General features: G+C 44.7%; 1 long non-coding RNA gene across 2 annotated transcripts in view; it reads right to left on the bottom strand.

Moving 5' to 3' along the window:
* Nucleotides 1-637: 637 nt before the first annotated feature.
* LOC134486392 (uncharacterized) overlaps nucleotides 638-20,904 on the bottom strand; it is a 117,898-nt gene continuing 97,631 nt past the window's right edge. For both annotated transcript variants that reach the window (XR_010065241.1, XR_010065242.1), the window contains 2 exons: nucleotides 3,419-3,565; nucleotides 638-1,740 (listed from right to left, as the gene is read on the bottom strand). This is a non-coding gene — a long non-coding RNA (uncharacterized LOC134486392). The remainder of the gene's footprint in view (nucleotides 1,741-3,418; nucleotides 3,566-20,904) is intronic.

Genomic DNA, 20,904 nt, shown 5'->3' with positions numbered 1-20,904 from the left:
TGAGAGAGTTTTAAATCACCCCAAGGAGAAGGCACAAAAGAATAGCAATTCATTAGAATTCATGCCTCTGAAGGAAGCCATGAGTAGCTTCAAGCTATGATTTATGAAACACTATTAAGTGGGTCACATCTCATCATCCACTCCAGAACTGAAGTGTCAGAGTCAGGCAGCCCCAAGGGAACACACATATTTGAACTAAAGCCTCCTCGTGTGTTGTTCCTAAAGGGAAAAGATGATTGCTGAACTTTGCCAACTCTGCAAGTTTAAAACAAAACAAAACATATGCTGCAGAGGACTGGAGAGGCTGAGGCAGGAGAATCAGAAGTGCTGGGTAGTTTAAAGTCACACTCAGCTTCATAGCCCCAGGGAAGGCTGAGCTACAGGTGACTGCCTCAGAAGACAAGACAAAACAAAAACACCCTGCTTCCTCTGACATACTCTGGATATAACTGGTCTGCTGATGGGAGCCACTGAAGGTATAAAATACTTAGTTAAATTTGAATCTAAAATAAGATACAAATAAGTCTACTATAGAATTTGCTTTTAATGTACAACTTCATATGCTATTGCATACAGTATATTTATGTCTTATAAACAAGTATGTATTATTGGGGCATATTTCTACTAAAAAATTACCTGTTGTTTATCTGAAATTCCAGTTCATTTAGACATCCCATGCTTTCTGAATCTCATGGCCTTTTTCTCAGCAGGATCCCGTCTCACCTCAAATGCTATGGGACTTCAGGAGAGAAGGCCCTCCGGGGTATTAAAAACTCAATAATGAGTTCTTGTAAAGGCGCATTGTGAAATATATTTGCAAACCAGCAGAAGGAGCCAGCCTTAAGTGAATAAGCAAGGCATAAAAACAGCATGGGAAGCACTACAGAGTCACATACCTTGTATGTTACCTATATTGAGAATCAGTTTGACAGATTTTAATTAATTAGAAGAAGAAAACACAAAATACTAATTTTGGTATGTATCAGACACATCACCTTGATTCTCCCCTAAGAGAATTTGTTTCCCAAGGACGAACTAGATTCAGCTACGCAGAATTTTTCTCTTGGAAAGTGCTTTAGCTGAGGTGTTGCGACAAAGAACAAAGGAAATACAAAGGTTTGCTATACTGAGATTCACAAAGGAGTCCAGAGACTCACTGGAGAGGTTGTATTTGGAATATTGTGAGACGTAGGTACCCATTGGATGTAGAATCACGGGGAGGAGAGGGTGGCCAAGGTTTCTGAGAACTACAGCTGAGGTGAGCCTCTAGACACATGCCCTACACAGGCATGGGGTACTTAGGAAACACCCCAAGGCCAGCCTCTCGCCTCTCTGTACCTGCTTGGGGATTCTTGTCTTCTTCAGAAAGCAATAGTTTGGGTACCTCAGTGGATAAGTTGTATACTGCAAGGGCTGGTTCCACAAGGGATGCCACTCTTTGCAGAAAGCTAAGTAATTGGCTCCATCGGGAAATGCATCAAGACCATGACCATGCAGGTTCTCAGCTATGGAGCATGACCGGGGAATTACCCTCATTTCTTTGGCTGAAACTTTCTTAGGCCAGAATGACAATATAATGTTGCTCTCCACTCAGCTCAGTGTCCAACATGAATCAAACTTGAGGTTGTCAGAAAGAATTCCTTCTGTGGGTGCAGTGAGGGTGTCTATATGTCACTTTAGTTAAGGGAATCACTTACCGGCACACGATTGGACAAGGTGGTCATTAAGCACCTGCTCTTCCTTTTATTGTCGGAGAAGGCAAAAATGGGATAAAAGAATTAAATGACAACAGTATATAATCTTCATAAGACTGAAGTTCACACCATGCACATAATAGGTCTATGGCTTTAAATCACAAAAAAAGATCGTTTTCCTAAAGCCTGTTTTTTTTTTCTAATGTCATATAAACACTGAAGATGGTTCTAATGGGCAAATAAAATTAAGAGGGAAAAATGTTTTCATAAATTAATAACATACTTTATAAATTTTCATTATGAGTGAAATCAATTTTTTCTCATTCTCAATTTCTAAACTGTTTCTAGGGTTTTTCTCCTGTTTTATGTCTTTAATGGTGACACAGACTCAGAGGAAAAAAATAGAGCAGTAATGGAAAACAGCAAATTCATTAGTCGTAATTTTTATGTTCCTATTCTCAAATGTATAATTCAAATGGAGTTAACACTAAGGTAATAAACCAGTATATCACTGGCAGCTTCTCAGGAAAGAAAAGGGCTTTAGATTTATTGCATCAAAATTCTACATATTTTTTTTTTTCTTTTGCTTTTTGAGAAAGAGTCTCACTGTTAGGCTTAAGCTGGTCTCAAGCTCAAAGCTGTCCTGCCTCACTTCTTCTAATGGTTCTGCTGAAGAGATCAACACTTACGTTTAGGATCTAAGGAGATCCACATGGAAATAACCAAGTGCTTTTCAGTAACCCAAGAAGAACTTGGAATGCCCTGGGAATCTATTTTGTTTTGTCGCCTTTGCAAACAAAATCCTACCATAAGCCCTAGTTTAAAAGTAAAAGAGAGGGGCTGGAGAGATGGCGCAGTGGTTAAGAGCACTGGCTGCCCCTTCAGAGGTCCTGGGTTCAGTTCCCAGCACCCACAGGGCAGCTTACAACTGTCTGTAACTTCAATTCCAGGGGATCCGACTCCCTTACACGGGCATACATACATGTAAGCAAAACACCAACATACATAAAATAAAAATATTTTTTTAAAAAAGTAAAAGAGAGAAGGCCAGTAATAGTCATAATGTTCATGAAGATCTAGCAAATCATGAATGGAGAATGCAGGTTTTCTGTTAGAACACAAGTTGGGGGAGTGTGCCTTGTGCATTTACAGACTCAGGCTCATCCTTCCGCTATGGTTCTAGAGACATGGGCCACTGAGTATAGCTTTTAAAGCAAGGTCTTTTAGACTCATTTATAATAATTGCAGGTGAAGGAAAGCAGGGTTTTCTATAAAGATAGAATTAAATGTGACAATTCATAACTGAACACATTAAAGGTACCCTTATAGGAAGAAAAAAAGACTAAAGAAATCAAAATCCAAACTAAATTTTAGTCCAAGAACTATATTCACTTGGCTTAATACCTTAAGCTGGCTTAGATTCAACATGTCCTCTATTAAAATTTATATTCAATATCTCCTCTACCAAAATACATCATGGGACTCAAATAAAACAACTATGGGAAGTGCTTGGGCAGTGAGTAGCTACCCTGGTACTGGTGTGTCAGACACTGCACATATCCAAGAAACAGATGAGGCCCGTGGAAGCCCACTTCGACAGATTTCTCCCATGTGGCTTGAAGCCCCTGGCTCTCCTGTGACTGCTGTAAGCTATCAGAACACTGCATTCTGAGGCCAGACCCTGGGAGCCATTTGGAACATCACAGAGGCGGTGAGCCACTTACCACAGTTCCTGGTAAAGCCTGGAAGTGAGAAGGTGGATGTAAAGACACTTAATCCCAAAGGCACTGGCTGTCAGGTGTTCACAGGATGGCAAATGGTCAGGAATGGTGGTTTCAGTTCCCGGAAAAAGCAGTAGAGTGCATGAAATCCTATGTTAGACAAACACATGTAAAGGTCATTTTAAGTTAGAGCAGAGATTCTCAACCTATGGGCCTTGATCCCCATTGCAGGGACCCCATTTTAAATAGCCTGCATATCAGATATTTATATTATCATTCATAATAGCAAAACTACAGTTATGAAGTAGCAACAAAAACAGATTTGTGATGTGTGTGTCTGTGGGGGGGGGGCGGGTGTCACCACAGCGTGAGCAAACTGTACTAAAGGGTCTTAGCATTAGAAAGGTGGAGACCCACTGGTCTAGAGTAAGAACAGACGGAATATAGCAAGCCCAAATGATAGGGCTGGGGCGGTGTGAGCCAAGTAGGAACTTACCTGGAAAACAAGATGGCCCCATGGCAGGAAGAGATGGGGTTAGGAAGAAAAAGAACGCCCTGGGGTATAAACTGGTAAGGGTATTGGTGCATAGCAAGTCAAGGCTGAAGATGAAAGGCTAAACAGGTAATGGGGGCACACGGGTCACTGGAAGGAGCTTTATGCAGCAGTAAGGGTTAACTGCTGTAGCTTGCAGGGATAGGATTGTGTTTAGAGAGAGCTTTTTGGTAAAGAAGACTAGGCAACTTTTTTTTTCAGACCAGGGGTAGTTCTAAGGCATAAGGCAGCCTGACCCAGGAGCTACAAGACCACCGTGGGAAAGCCAAGAAGCAATGCAGTTACTCTACACTTTCGAGCATCTCGAGAACAAACCATCCTGGGGACGAGGATAAAGAAGAGCCTTAATGCCCAGAGTTCACCTCCTCTGGGTCCTGAATCCTTTCCTAGTATAAAAACACACTGCAGCCTCTCTGATTCGTCCTGCAAATGAGAATATGCCAGGCACTCAGAACACTAAAACTAAACAAACAAACCACCACCTGGCCCTGAAGAGGTAACAAAAACCCTCAAAGAAAGCAAAGACAGTCACTGGTGTAGAAGGTTTTTTGTTTTGTTTTTAACGTGTATTTTCTGGTTTCTTTTAACATCCAATGTGATTTGCTCTGATATGAATTGATTTGCAGAGATGATTATCAACCTACTTGGACTTTTCAAAAGACACAAAGCCACATCTCACGGTCAGCTCAACTGAATCAGACCCTCGGAAGGGGAACCTGACAAGGACACAAAAATAAAATATCTCTTCTTCAGGGAAGCAGACCAACAGTCTTTAAAGGATCCAATTCCCCTTGATTACTTAGAGATGAAGAGGATCCCCCAAAACTGACACCTACAAGAGTTTGAACTCATGAACATTCTATTTGTGAGCAGAATATGTCTTCTAGGCTACTGGGCAGGGGACGTAAATCAGCCTCGTAGGGGTGCGCGATGCAGGAGTAGGTTAGATAATCTGGTTAAGTGAGGACCTGCTTTTCATCAGGTCATCCAGCTTCCCCATGTGTGGTACTCTAGACTGTGTGAGCTGACAGCTGGCCCTGCCTGCATCCATGAGGACTGGGGGAAAGGAACATCATCGTTTATTACCGAACCTCTGGTGGAAGACAGTAAAACCCTAGAAGTAAATTTTCTAAAATTATCTAAATATGAAGTTCCCCCAGTGACACAGAGTAATATGATCAACATCTGATGCTAGAACGATTTTTTAAAATTATTGGATGCCTCAACATCTATGGTCATATACGGTCGGCCCCCAAATCACTCTAGACTACCCGTTTTCTCACTGTTGGTCTCTGTGGGGTTCTAGCAAGCATCCCATTTACTGCCTAGGGAAGTGCAAACCCCTTTAACCCGTGATTCTCAAACAGGGCTCAGCACAGGACTCCTTAGAGGCCTTCAGGAAAGAGTTGACACAACATTACTCTTTGTTTTAGGGGACTCCTAACAGCATCCATGCCTTTGACTGGTTTAACTCGTCAGGATGGGCATATTTAGCATGCAATGAGATCGTGAGTTCAATTCCCAGCCCTCCAAAATTAAAACAATGAAAATTATGGAACTTGGGCATGAGTAGACTGCAAATCTTCCCCTGGTGTTTTGTTTTGTTTTGCTTTGTTTTGTTTTTTTAAGCAAAGCCAGAGCTGTTGATACTGGGAAAGTGGGGCTTTTTGAGAGCAACTTCACCTTTTCTTCTCACCTCCGTTGAGCATAATTCAGGGTCCTAGAGTCCTAGATGAATTAACAGCCACTGAAGGAACTCCAGGCCGGGGAGCTTCCCTGTCTTCCCGGTTCTCTGTCTCTTGAATTCAAAGGATGAAATTCATGGGCAAAGAAAAAGTGGGTTTAGAGGGGAGTTTTATTATAGGATTACAAGTGGGAGCTTAAGAGAAGATGGGGTCTCACCAAACCTAGAAGCTTTTTATGACTCATGGCAAAAAACTGGGGCGTGGGGAGAGGGTGTGAGCAGGCCCGTCAGGTGGGTCCATGCATGAGTTGCCCTGGTGCCTCTTGGTTTGATCATATGGTCTGAGTACTTGCCAGGCAGGGAAGCGCTCATTTAGGGGAGGAAAGATTAACATCTTCCCTCCAAGCCTCTGGCAAAGGCAGAGCCGCCCACAGAACAAAGGACATTTCCAGCTTCTTTCTAGTCAAGGACAAGAGTTAAAACGTTTGGGGTCCTTACCCTAAAATTGCCTGACTAGTTCCCTCCCCACCCCACCCCACCCCCACAGGAAGGCTGACGGAGACTTGCAGGCTGGACAGCTACAAATGGCTTTTCTGCTTTGTCAGTGCTAGTTTCTAACAGATTCTCCCAGCCACGCCATGCTCCAGGCATGTGACAAAGAGACCGGCATTGAGTGCTGTTCAGTTCTGGGGTTTGAACGAGACTCTGAGTTCGATCATTTTTGGTGAAAGGCCTTTAATAAAACATCAGCCATAAAGGAGGGAAGGGACGGGTGGAAGGAGAGAGATACAGAATAATAGGTTGGATCAGGAAAGAGTGGACACAAAATTCCTCTTCAAATATAAGCTTTCTTTGGGGAAAGAGCCTTGAGGCTCCAGGGTGCCATGCTTGGACCTTGAGAAGCATTAAGAAAGGAATGGTACCCTACATCAGAGGCAACAGGATGGAGCCTTAAAGGGAAGGAGAGACTTCCCTTTTAAACCTCGTTAAACGTAAGAGACAACCTCCCTGGACAGCATGACTGGGAGATTTGGAGAAGAATCTTCAGAGAAATCCCCAGAAAAGGGTGTGTTAGGGAGTTATGCACCATGTGACTCAGTTCAGCACAACCTGCATGAACGGGAAGCCCAGAGGAATCAGATACTGAGTCAGACAATAAGTGAGAAGCTGTAAAACTCCAGGACAACTTTCTTCTCTTTTCTAGAGAGAAGTACAAGAGTTGGGGGTGGGGAAGGCTTGGCCTAATTTCTTCAGATTGTGAGATCAGTCCTATTGGGGTGACCTGCTTCTTAGAGGAGCAGGCCTATAATCTAAGGATATTGTCTGGAGCCTAGCATGGGCCAGCAAAGGCGTAGTTACAAAGTTTCCTTGGAGGAAGGGTAAGTTTGTAGGAGGCAAGGACCCATGCTTAGTTACTATGTGGTCCATGTTAGCTGACTGAGGAAGGAAAGCAAGGCACAAGTGACAGGTGAGATGGCAGGTGAGTGATGTGGGCCTGGGTGTGCCCTGCCTTCTCTGCGTACAGTCTGGTTCCCCAACAGAAATTGATCTGCAAACAAAAATGTAACCACGCAAAGATTAGGCTGTCTGACGCCGTCCCTTTATTGCGATGAAAGGTGTGACCCTACACAGTGAATACGACGTTAAACAGTCAAAGATGCTTGAGTACCACACCACTGATCAGTCTCCAGCAGGCTATAAACAATCCTCTACACTGAGTGTGAATTTTGCCAGCTTCCTCGTGGCGATGTAATCACAGTTCCTTTCTGAGACCTCATGTCCTTACCATCAGAGTCTATGTGGCATCAAAGGGCGCCGCATACAGAACCCAGACACCCCGTGATGAAGACAGCAGCTGTGGCACTTAAGACAGCAGAGCACAAGATAAGGGGGAATGGGATGGGGCAAACCACCCCTCCTTTCTTATTCCTTCTTTAAACTTTTGTTCACAAGCTAAGTGACCAGTATCTTGTCATTGTGTCTGTCTCAGAGGGCTACATGGTGACTCCCGTTCCTGCATCTGGTACTTTAAAAAGCAAATCTGGAGACATCTATCCCATTGGGGCCTCACTAGAAGCCTATCATGAAGACCCAATGGTCAAAAAGCTTGTGACCGGATTTGTCACCGAAGACAGAAGCTAAAAGGAGCTGAAAATGCCCTGGGGGTTTTCATCCCCTCACACCCGGGAGCCAGGCCCATCAGTGAGTGCCACCCTGTGGGGAAGGGGGGCCAAGGAAGCCCTGGCTGTGACTGCCTGGGTCCCTTTCTAGGCAGATCTGTGCCGGGGCTCCACAGAGTCTGCAGCTGGGGCCCGGAGGGCTGAATACCCAGAGGCTGAGCTACTGAGACAGACATCTGCCCGTGTCCCCGCGTATCCCTGTTCAGTGCTAAATGCTGATTTTACACAATCTGCTGTGTCTACTGTCTGCAGAATTAGGTAACATGGTCCCCATTAAAAGCAAATGCAGGCAATGGTGGAGTTATTAGGCGAAGCTGGAACTTGACAATTTAGACTAAGTCAAATCCTTAGGGCAAGACCAACTTGGCATTTAGGAAGACCTGAAGCCATTTTCACCCAGCAGGGGATGGGCACTACTTGTGCCCCAAGGTCTCTGTTGCTGAGAAGCCTGCCTTCCCACACAGCTCACTCCCGAGGACAGTTCAGTCAATAAAGGGACCAGTCTGGAGCAGTCGCAAATGTGTTTGGCTCTAATATAAAATCAGCGTGAAAGCTCGATCCAGCCTGTGCCGGGTGCAGTGCGGGGTTTCCTAACCTCCTCCTGAGGGCAGACGGAAACTGGCAACAAAAGGAGCCAAAAGAAGAAAGAAGCCTGTGGTTCTTCTGCCCCTGCAAGTAAATGGGGAGCGGTTACCTGCTGTTCCCAAAGATGTTTGAAATGAAATGGGGTGTTCTAGGATATACAGACAAATAGGCGACTTAATTAACCAAACCACTTTGGAGCACGATTTAGAAAAAGGCAGAACCTAGGAACGATCAATATAAGTTATGTAAGTCAGGGTGCCCGCAGCAGACATAATACTGCCCCCCAGTTGTACTGGAAGCACACCTCACTGTTCCTCACGTGGGGGTGACCTCCCCAGTCAAGGGCATTCCCAGACTTCAAACCAGTAGCTACCAATCCTCTAACGTTTCTTTTCAGAGCACTGTGGGAATTCTGTCTCTCAAACCCAAGGCCTCAATACCTCAATTTCTTTTGCCTTACACAGTGGCTTCCGTTCCACAACTAAGTCAATTCCTGCAGACTCGAATGTGAGGATCATGAAGATGAAATGGCATATCTTGTTTGGCTATTTTACCTGCTCCCAGGCGATGCAGATAGGCAATAAAATTAATTAAATCAACACTCTCCATTACCACTCCTACTATTTCCCCCAGACGTTGTCATTCTCTCTAAGAAGAATTTGTTTTCCCCCAAGGCTGTTTTAAAATGATCGTGTAACCTGCTGCAAACGGGGCAGGATAGCGGGAAGATGTGCAAACCTGCCTTTTCTCAATTTAATTAAACTCTCGGAGCAAGGGTGTCTCTCGAAGCCATGCTCTCTCTACTGGGTTCAGATGTATTGGAGTATATTGGTCGAATCTGGGGAGGAGCAGGAGATTTGCAAGGCAAAGCAAATGAACTTCTCTCATTCACTCCCAGAGGCCTACAGACTGCCCCTCCCCCGCCCAGCAATTGGAAAGAGCTAAAGGCTGAGGCTCACCCTGAGGAGAAAGGTAGGATAGGGGTGGAACCCTTAAGAAACCATTAAAGTTTTGGGTTCTTGCTACAGGGCAAAAAAAGATGCATAGCCCAGGAACCACTGCATTTCCTATATATGCCAGGGATGTCATCGGATGTCACCACCTATGGTTCAAGGAAGTACTTTCCAGAGACCTCCTGCTGCTTGGGAACTAACTGGAAATAGCATAGCATTCCTCTACCCTGTCTCTCCATCTCCAGCGCAGTGTCCTAGATACAAGGCTGGTCCCACGTAAGGAAGAGGCCACTGTTCCCCATTCTGATAACAGCCTGGATGTCCCGTGACACATCCCAATGTCTGGGTTTCCTTTCAATAGGTAAAGTTTAGTTTCATACAATCCAGGCCAGGCACTTGCAGAGAGCCATCCACATGTCACTGGGTAACACGTTCCATGGAGGTGGAACACAGCAGGAATACCTGCAGGGAAAACCCATCAAAAGTCTGGGAGCTGGAGGACTGGACCAGTGACGACGTGACTCTACCTGGAACACTGCAGAGATCTTGTGTGGCGTTAGACGGTGGTTTTCTGTTTCTTTGTTTCCCCGCCCCTCTCCGGGCATAACGTGATGCCATTTTGGACTTTCCCTCCAGTATCCATGGCAACCAGAGCAGAACAACACAGTGGTAGCCAGGTCCGTGGTAATGGTATGAAGCTATTAACACTCCCAAGGAGACTCAGGGAAAGCTTCACCTGAGATTCTTGCTATTGTTCCTCCAAACCTCCTCCCACTCGCTGGCTGCAAGCGATCTTGGGAGACTCTAGAGTGTATAGGAATGGAAGGTCAATTGAAAGTGAGTCTGAATAATGCAGCTTTCCTGAGGTCATCTTCCATGACGGGGTGGGACTTTGAATCAATACCAGTGTTTTGGGTATCTCCAACATTCCTGTATATAATCCTTTACCTGTGCTCTATAAAAAAGCCCAGGAAAGCCACTGGTTTCACCAAGTTGAGCTTTGATGAAGTCTCACCTCGGTCTGTCCCCTGGGAAAGCTAAAGCAATACACAGCCTTCCTTACAGGTCAATAAGGCGCAGGGCTGCTTAGACTATACCTAACTGTTAGCCAGCATTGACATCAGACTATTGCCAGCACCAAGTCCACATTTTATAAAACTGATTTCTGAGACTGTATGTGCCCTAGGAGAGACTCCATTTCGCAAGCCGTTTTGATTTCATTTTCAGGGACAAGGATGATTGCAGCCCTTGCATAGACCCAGAAACCGTGCCTGTGTCAGGAACCAACCATCCAGCACAGATTGATAAATGGCATTTCTGGGAATAGAAATGGAGCCTCCCTTCTTTGTTTCTTTGGAGTAAATTGAGACATTAGGGGCACATGGGCATATTAAAATTATGTAAGGGAAGCCATGCCCAAGAACTTAGCAGACACACAAGACCAAGGGAAGGATGTAACCCTCTAACCTGGCCCCTATGAAGTAAGAGACCCCCCAGCACTGCCATGCTCAAGGACCTAGGACTTCCAGACTGTCCCTCAGTCCTCCACTGTTGACATCACCTACTCACTATTCGTCTATTCACCTGTTCACTCATTGGACTGACCCTCCATTCCTGCTCTCAGATCCTGATTTGACGCTTTTCACCTGGTACCTGGAACTTGGCTCTCAAAACCTGACACCAGCAGTTCCCTCTTGGCAGTGGTCTGATTCTTTATCAGTGCAGACTCTCGGCCCACTTTCGAGATCTCTTGAACCCTACTACAACCTCTTTAACTTGTATTATTATATAAGCCAGACATATTCGGATGTACATATTTACTAGGCAATATGTGATATGAGAGCTAATATTAGTAACTAAGCTTGAAATGAAGGAACCAGCCTGGGTCAGAATCCCAAAGTAGGTAGAGATTTGCCAAAGTTCTGTTTCTAAAGCTGCAGATTCTTGTGGATTTATTATTTATTCAGTAAATTCCGACATTGTAGAAAGAAACCAATGTACTTGTCTGATTCTGACACGGTATTCTCAGGGCCGAGAAGCCACTGCTAGGGAGAGAGCTAGTTTGATACATGAAGCGACGGAGTGGGCTCTCTGTTTACAAGGGCTCCAGGTTGCAGCTAACAGGCAGGAGGGAGTCTGGGGAATGAGAGAATATGCTAATGTTTGGAACGTTTTCAGAGCAGACCGACGCTCTAGGACGGTATTATGGCTTTGCTCCAAGGAATATCTGATGTGGGGCTTTGGGACTTAGGAAACCTGGCCCCAACCCAAAGCTAGAGAGAGGGAAGGGAGCCTTTGCTTGTTACTCACTCTGCAGCAAGTAGGGATTGGGGGTTTAGAGCCCCTTTGTCTTGGGCTTACCTCTCCCCCATCTGAGTATCTCAAATATCTCAGCAGAGGCAAGTCAGCTGCAGGGGCGGGGAGCACTGCCATGACCTAACAGTACCTCCGTGGAAAGCCACAGTTTAGCCTAACATACAGGACTATTTCTAGAGTAAAGTATGAGACCTTCAAGTCAGCTTATCCACGTGAACTTTTAAAAGTGCCGTTTCTTTTTAGAACCATTGCAGTGGTTAAAATAAATACCAGAAAGACCCTTGGAGTCGTGTTTCTCGAGGCATCTCTCAGGAGACGATGTGAGCTGGGTGGATGGTGGACAGTCAATGTGACACACTAAGGAGGAAGGATGGGGCAGTGGAGAGCAGTAAATGTATGCCCAGATGCTCACCCAAGCCATGTATGAGGAAACCACATACATTTACTGAACTTTCGGAAATAAATGTGCCGCAGAAATGCAGAGAGCTGCCAACATTTACTTCTAGGTTCATTGTAGCTAGTCCAGGTTACCAGCATTTTCTTATTTATTTATTTATTTATTTATTTATTATTTTATTAGATATATTTCTTTACTTACATTTTAATTGTTATTCCCTTCCCCAGTTTCCTGCCCATAAGCCCCCATCCTTTCCCCTCCCCCATGTGTGTATTCCCCCATGCATCCTCCTTAATAAACCCCCATATTCCCCTGCACTGGGAGTGCAACCTTTGCAGGACCAAGGACTTCCCTTCCAATGGTGCCCCAACAAAGCTATTCTCTGCTACATAAGCAGTTGGAACCCTGGGTCAGTCCATGAATAGTCTTCCGGTAGAGGTTCAGTCCATCGAAGCTCTGGTTGTTTGGCATTGTTGTTCTTATGGGGTTGCAAACTCCTTCAACTTTTTCAATCCTTCCTCTAATTCCCCCAAGGGGGTCCTGTTCTTAGTTCAGTGGTTTGCTGCTAGCATTGACCTCTGTACTGGACATGCCCTGGATGTGTCTCTCAGGAGAGATCTATATCCGGTCCCTGTCAGAGTACATTTTTTAGTCAATCTTATCTAGTTTTGGTGGCTGTACATGTATGGGCCACATGTGGGGCAGGCTCAGAATGGCCGTTCCTTCTTTCTCTGCTCTAAACTTTGCTTCCATATCCCCTCCTATGGATATATTCTCCCCTTTTAAGAAGGAGTGGGAGTATCCACATTTTGGTCATCCTTCTTCTTGAGCTTCCTGTAGTCTATGGATTGCATCTTGGGTAGTTCCAGCTTTTGGACTAATATCCACCTAACAATGAGTGCATACAAAGTGTCTTTTTATGTGATTTGGTTACCTCACTGAGGATGATATTTTCTAGTTCATTCCAATTGCCTATGAATTTCATGAAGTCATTATTTTTGATAGCTGAGTAGTATCCATTGTGTAGATGTACCACATTTTTTAATGCATTCCTGTGTTGAACATCTGTGTTCTTTCCAGCTTCTAGCTATAATAAATAAGGCTGCTATGAACAAAGTGGAGCATGTGTTTTGTTGTATGTTGGAGCATCTTTTGGGTATATGCCCAGAAGAGGTATAGCTGGATCCTCAGTTAGTGGAATGTCCAATTTTCTAAGGAACCTCCAGACTGAATTTCCAGAGTGGTTGTACCAGTTTGCAATCCCACCAACAATGGAGGAGTGTTCCTCTTTCTTCACTTTCTCGCCAGCATCTGCTGTTACCTGTTTTTTATCTTAACCATTCTGACTGGTGCAAGGGAGAATCTCAGGCTTGTTTTGATTTGCATTTCCCTGATGACTAAGGATGTTGACCATATCTTTAAATGCTTTTTGGCCATTCGATAATCCTTAGCTGAGAATGTTTGTTTCGCTCTGTACCCCATTTTTTTATTAACTTGAGTATTTCTTATATACATTTCGAGTGTTATTCCCTTTCCTGGTTTCCGGGCAAACATCCCCCTCCTCCCTCCCCTTCTTTATGGGTGTTCCCCTCTCCATCCTCCCCCCATTGCCACCCTCCCCCCAACAATCTAGTTCACTGGGGGTTCAGTCTTACCAGCATTTTCTTTATGAACATATTGGCAGGAATTGGTGTTAGCCTCTATGGTTTTTACGTAATGGGGAGGATACTGGAAGGGCACTGATCAGATTAATGTTTGTAGTTAAAGACTATCCTGACCCAACCAAACTACCATGATCCTCAGGAAAGACCGTCACAGCTGCGCATGTTGACTACATGTGTCTCCTTGAAAGTCAGCCATGCTCCTGCTGTAGCCCTTACCCATTGCTGGGTAAGAAAGCCTAACAAAGTCACTGGTTCCTGTCGCAGGGTCTCTATTGTTGTGATAAAGTTCAATGGCCAAAAGCAGCTCAGGGAGAAAAGACGTTTATTTCCCTCACATTTCCATTTCACAATTCTTCACTGAAGGAAGTCAAGGAAAACATCCAAACAGAGGCAAATGAAGGAGCAGTGGAGGAGCTGCAGACCAGCGAGACCAGCGAGTTCCTCCTGGTTTGCTCAACCTGCTTCCTCGCTTCTTTTTGTCCCCCATTTTTTTTCTTTTATTGAAAATAGAGTCTTTTCTCATGCAGTATATCCCGATTATACTCCCTCCACTCCTCCCAGCTCTTCCCCACCTGTCCAGATCCATCCCATTTCTGTCTCTCATTAGAGAAGAACAGGCTTCTAAGAGATAACAACCAAACACAACAAAATAAAATAGGAAGTGAAACCAAAGCTATCATATCAAAGTTAGACATGGCAACCTTGCAGGAGGAGAAGAGTCCTAAGAGCAGGTCTAAGCGTCAGAGACGCACTCCTCCTCATGTTCTGGAGTCCCATAAGAGACTGAGCTAATAGGAGACCCTTGCAGGCCCTGTGCTCGCTCACTCAGTCTCCCTGAGGTCTGGTGCATCTTCCTTAGTTGATTTCTCCTGGCGTCCTCCACTCCCTCTGGTACTTGTAATCTTCTTCACCTCCTCTTCTGCCAGACTCCTCGAGCTCAAGGGAAAAGATTTGATGGAGACTTCCCATTTAAGCTCTCTCAACACATAATGTCTGGCTGTGGGTCTCTGCCTCTGTCCCCATCTGCTGTCAGAGGGGCCTCTCTGATGATGCCTGGATAAGGCACTGACCTATGAGTATAGCAGAATATATTAGGAATCATTTGATTGATTATTTTCTTTGACCAGTAGTGTTTGGTTTTTACCTTAGGCCTCTGGTCTAAGTAGTCTTTGGTTACCCACTTTCATGGAGTGGGCAAGTTCAGCCTGCTTTCCTATAGAACCCGAGAACTCCAGCCCTGGTGTAACCCCACCCACAACGGGCTAGGGTTCCCATCAATCACTATTAAGAAAGTATTCCACAGGCTTGCCTACAGCCCAGGCACTTGGAGGCGTTTTCTCGTTTAAGGGTCCCTCCTCTGAGCTGACTCTAGCTTGTGTCAGGTGCTCATAAAACTAGCCCTCACAATTTTCCTGGGGTGAACTTGGTGGCATTGCACCTCAGTCTGTAGGTTTGTTGCTAGGACCTTAGGAGGAGAGAGAGGTGTTGTTTGCTTCTTCCCCGTGGAAGGGATTTTAGCAACAATACCTAAATAGAGCAAATTTGCATCCGTTGGCTCTCACCTGTGAACCTAGCAGACCGGATGATGGTCTCTCCTGTTCTCCCTGGTGTGAAATGCAGTGATGTTATTGATGTTATCTCTAATGTACCTTCTACCTGAAAAAAAAAAAAGCATCTACTAAGGACCAAAGCATGTACCCAGCTATCGGGCCTTGGTTTTATGTGGCTCTTTTACTTTCAGAAGCACCTTCTCTCACTTAGTCTAGATTACCACTAAAGGGGCAGGCTCTAGAGGCAAACGGCCTTTCTCGGTTCAGCTCCTGGCTCTACCGCACGCTGTGTAACCATAAGCAAAGTAGAAGCCCCTCTGCGCATGCGTCTTTTTAAATCTACATAATGACAACAGTGATTCTGTTCCAACGGGATTGCTATGAAGAATAAGAGAAGTGCAAGCTTACAGTAATGTTTGGTGCATCGTGGATACACTGGAGACAGGACAGCTCCATGGTATGGTTAAGGGGAAGGTTTTTTTTATTGTAGATGAGAGAGAGAGAGAGAGAGAGAGAGAGAGAGAGAGAGAGAGAGAGAGAGAGAGAGCAGTCAGAGGCATATGGAAGAGTCCAGAGCAGAGAAAGAGAAAGAAGCAGACTGAATATGGACAGTAGACAGGATGCTATCTATCTGCAAGAGGGGAGAATAGCAGGGAAGAGAGAAGGGAGACCATAGTGTGGGAAGCATATCGGAAACATAGAGAAGACAGCGGAGTTACAAAGAGATTGAGTAGCTGAGGAATTGAGTGGATCCTGTGAGCTGGAGTAGCGGGGCAGGGGTGGGGTGGGGCAGCGTGAAAGGGGCTAGAATGCCGGCTTGGACTTTGAAATGTGTGACAGGTATTCGTGACACTGAGGGAGCCTAGAGGACAGCGCGGGGTGCCAGGTGCCAGGTGCCATGGGTAACCATCTGTCCTGACTGCCAGAGGAAAAGGGAAATGACTCCTTTTGGTGATGGCGACCATTTTTCACAAGTTCGTGAGGAAGGCTGGCTTTTATCTAACCACTAGAACTCCTATTGTCCAAAGGGAGCTCAGGTCTGGGTATTTGGACTGCCTTTTGGAGTTTGGGGAACTGGAGTTTCCTTTGGACTTCATACATTGTAACTACTAAAATAATGTAAATTCTATTTACTTTGACCTTTAATCCATGTGAGGATCCACGCCTCCTTTTCCTGTTCCATTTGACTCCCCTCCCTCGCTGCTCTCACATATATCTTCTGGTTGTGTTGCCTCGTGTGGAATTAATGTAGTTAGCCCGTTTGAGTTTGCGATGGCCAACCTCAGTGCATCCACTGGCTGCGGCTGAGAGATGCTGTCTGAGTTTATCCCCACTGAGGTATCTTTATTGGCCGTTTTGGTCCCTCCACCTTTCCTTCTTACCCTACTCTATCTAGAATGCCCGCCTCCCATCACACAGTGTCTTAGGAATACTGTGTGGGCAGCACATCCTGCCGGACTCTCATTTTACAGAAAGTGGCTGCCACCCAGAACTCTCTGCTCCTCCCCATCAGGTGCATGAGGATGTACCATCCATTTGCATCCTGAAACACCACAGCTAGAGGCGGGCATGGCAGACCAGCTCAGGTGACTGGACTCCCCTCAAGCTGAGTCCTGGGCTGTGGACAAGATGATCGTTCCTTCGCTGGGCAGCAGCGCTGTGGAGTCAATAGGGACTTAACTCCCAGCTTCTTCAATCCTCTAAGTACTTACGCTCCATGCCACCCCAAGTCCCATTTCCCCATCTCTCATCCAGAGCCAGTTTCTGTTTGCAACCAAGGATTTCATAATTGATATGATGTTTCAGATATATCAAAGCAAAATAGTTGTTTCCCCTGTATTCATGAAGCTCCAATATGTTAAAAAAAAAAAAAAAAAAAAGGACCGTCTGTTGCATGCTGAGACAGTGCCACACTAAGTAAAAACACGGACTCTTCTTGGCTCTCATCCTGGCTCCGGGACTTACTGTAAACTCGGGGCAGATTACTAATTAGATATCGCTGGTCTTCCCTGTTTCCGTCTGATTTTAACAGCTTTTGCGTTCCAGATTTGAGAAGGATATACAGTGAGCGAGTATTTATCTTCATGAGAATTTATGCAGAGTCTAGAACTTAATAAATTCCTCGTGACATTAGCCAGTATGGTCCCCATTATCTGATGAGCGCATATTAAGTCGAAATGAACAGGCTGGATGCACAGAATCCATGAAGAACACCCCCATCAAGCCACTGCACCGACACTGTGTGACTTCCATGGTGTTTCCACCCCTCTGCAATAAAATACAGCAAAACAGATGGATGGGGACTTAATGAGTACATAAAGCACTGTGGAACCTTAGATAAAGGTGCCCCTGGGCACTTATATCACATGACGAGCCAGGAGGGTTATCAGAGGGCAGGTTTTATATTTTTAATATGTTTGAAATGCTTTTCTTTGTCAACAAGTAAAATGAGGGAAACAGAGTGGTGTTGAGCAGAGCCCCATAAACAGTGCTATAATCACCTCTCCTTCCACCCTCCTGCCACAGATAACTCATGGCACAAAGAATTTGAAAGATAAAAGTCCTCGGTTTTTTCCCCCCTGGGGCTTGAATTTCAATAATCTCACCCCAATAAACAAGACCATGCCACGCCTGTTTCTGTGACTTGGATGAACTGGGACCCTCCTATGTGGATGGCAGAGTAATCATTTTTAAATAAGCTCTCAACTGGGTTGCTTTTAGAGCATCTCAAAGCCCATGGTATATCAGAGGATACAAAGGTCATCTATTTACTCTATGCAGAGAGGGTCCCTGTTTTCAGTCCTTAAAGGGAGTGTCATGAAAATAACCACAGTTATGTGCCATGCACGATGGACATGTTGGGGAGCAGCAGTTTAGCTGAACTTAGGTTTTATTTATGGTCCTGGCACTTATTAGCTTTGTGGTCTTGACAAATTACTTTTAGTAATACAAAATGATACATAATTTACAAGCCACCACATAAAGAGTACCTGACCCAGTGCCTAGTATGGAATATCTGTCTCCCTCCCTAGTTTTTCAATGAAAGATTGCCTAACTGTTTAGTGATCTAGAGTTCTCAATCTCTCAGACAGTTCTGTTGGAGGTCAAACCAAGTCTGTAAGACATGAAAGAGTTAAGAGTTTGCGCACTGATTCTCAGACCACTCAGTAGGATTTGCAAAAACTTCTGAACAGTTTCCTTATTTCAATCCTCCACTTAGGAAGTTCATGCTGTAATGAGAAATAATGAGAACGAAAACAGAACCCAGGAGAGCTGTTTCCCAATTTGCTTCTCCAAGGGCTCCAAGCAAAAGTCGGACAAGCTCACAACCTTCTGATGGCCCCTGGAGGCTACCTGAGGCACACCACCTTCAGGCAGAAGCTCATAGAGAGAAAACTGTGAAAAAGGGAAGCCCAGAGCCTCACTCCCACAAGTATGGGGGGAGGGATTATCACCAATTTCTGCCTAAAAGAGATAGATAGATAGATAGATAGATAGATAGATAGATACATACATACATACATACATACATACATAGATTGATTCTGTGGAATTATTATTTCTACTAGAGTTTTTGTTTCTTTGCTTAGGAAACCAGTCTTTTTTGTATTTCATTCTTTCTGATATATATATATATATATATATATACATATATATGTGTGTGTATGTGTGTGTGTGTGCGCACACGCGCACATATGTATATATCTATGTATATCAAATACATACATGAAATATATATGGATTTTCTCATACAGAAGATGTATCTATAGGTCTGAGTTTGCTATTATTCTATGGCTTGAGATGTCTGACTTCTTTAGAAGAAATAATAACAAGCATTAAGAAGAGGTCATAAAGGGCTGGAGAGATGGCTCAGCAGTTAAGAGCACTGACTGTTCTTCCAGAGGTCCTGAGTTCAATTCCCAGCAACCACATAGTGGCTCACAACCATCTGTAATGGAATCCGATGCCCTCTTGTGGTGTGTCTGAAGACAGCTACTGTGTACTTATATAAATAAAATAAGTAAAAAAAAACAAAAAACAAAAAAAACCTTTAATTTAAAAAAGAAGAGGAGGTCATAAAAAGCCAGCACTCGAGAATACACAAATCAAAACCACAGTAAGACGCCACTTTGAACGTGCTAGAATGGTCATAAATAGCAGGTGCTGGCGAGGCTGTGTGGATTCTGAAACTCTTGTGTACTGTTACCCTGTTTGTAAGAATGCACAACACTGCACCAGCAACAGCAGCAACAAAGGCACCCCGATGGCTTTTCCCGTCCTACTTTGTCTGTATTCATCCTCTAAAGCAGCAACAAACTCAATGGTAGGAATGGGTAGCTGTGCACACATTCCAGCAACACCGTTCCCAGTTGCTAGAAGGCAGAGCAAGCCTAGTGCCACCAACACATGCGCAGATAGACTCATGCACAGATACATGAGGGGACTCTGTTCAGCCTTTCAAACGAAGGATGTTCTAACTGGTACAGCAGCATGCACAAACCCTGAAGGAGAAAAGCAAGAGGTCGGTGAGAAAGGATGAAATAGAACCAGAAAGAAAGAAATGGATTTCTTACAGAAAAGGATTGGGCTCCTTAAAAACAAACAAACCAAACACTCTAGTAGAGATAATAATTCCACAGAATATCTGATTACAGGGCCATTAAAATCCTAATACTTCTCCATATCATCTTGGAATCAATAAGGAGAAATAAGCGGCCTATAATCCATATTCACAGTCTATTAAGATCTAGAATCCATATCTTGAGTCTATTAAGAGTGTTGATTTGCACATTTTAAGTGAACAAGCACACAGAGGTCAGAGCCAGTTCCAGTTTCCACATTGCACAACAGAACCAAGCAAACCTGTGTGCAGGATGGACTGTAGCCCTGGGAAGGAAAGCGGTCCCTAGTATAGTCAATCCAATCACTGGCTGCGAATTGATAAATAGAAGCACGGCAGATACCATTTGTACGAGTCAGCTGTGCACTGCGGTAGGAAAACACCCAAGATAGTCAATTTTAAAAGAGAAGAGTTGGATTCGGCTCACAGTTTTAAAGTCCACCATCAATTGCTTCCGTGGCCTTGGAGCTGTAATGAAGAAGCACACGATGGGAGGGCGTGTGTAGAACATCTCAGTCGAGGTCATGCCTGCTGACCCCCACAGCCAGGAAGGAACACGGAAGTGGGGAAGGCGGGGTCACATTAGCTCCTTCAAGGGAGCAAATGCCTAAGAACTAGACACCTTCCCAGTGGACCTCAGCAGTTACAGATTCTAGAACCTCTGAGCAGCACTAAGCTAGCTACTGGGTCTTTACTACTCCATGTTTGGAGAACGTTTGGGTTGAGACTATAGACAGGGGGATGCTATTCATGGGAATCTTAAAAATTCATACTAATAGTTACAAATTACAGATAAAAGTCCATGTATGGCCATCATAAAAACCAGAACCGTAAGGATAAACAGCAAATGTTGGGCTGAAGAGATGGTTCACTGGTTAAGAGCACTGGCTGCTCTTCCAGAGGTCCTGAGTTCAATCCCCAGCAACCACATGGTGGCTCACAACCATCTGTAATGGGATCCGATGCCCTCTTCTGGGGTGTCTGAA

Source organism: Rattus norvegicus, chromosome 3, assembly GCF_036323735.1.
Source record: "Rattus norvegicus strain BN/NHsdMcwi chromosome 3, GRCr8, whole genome shotgun sequence".
NCBI lineage: Eukaryota > Metazoa > Chordata > Mammalia > Rodentia > Muridae > Rattus > Rattus norvegicus.
Note: the sequence above shows the minus strand (reverse complement) of the source record. Positions and strands in the feature narration are given on the sequence as shown.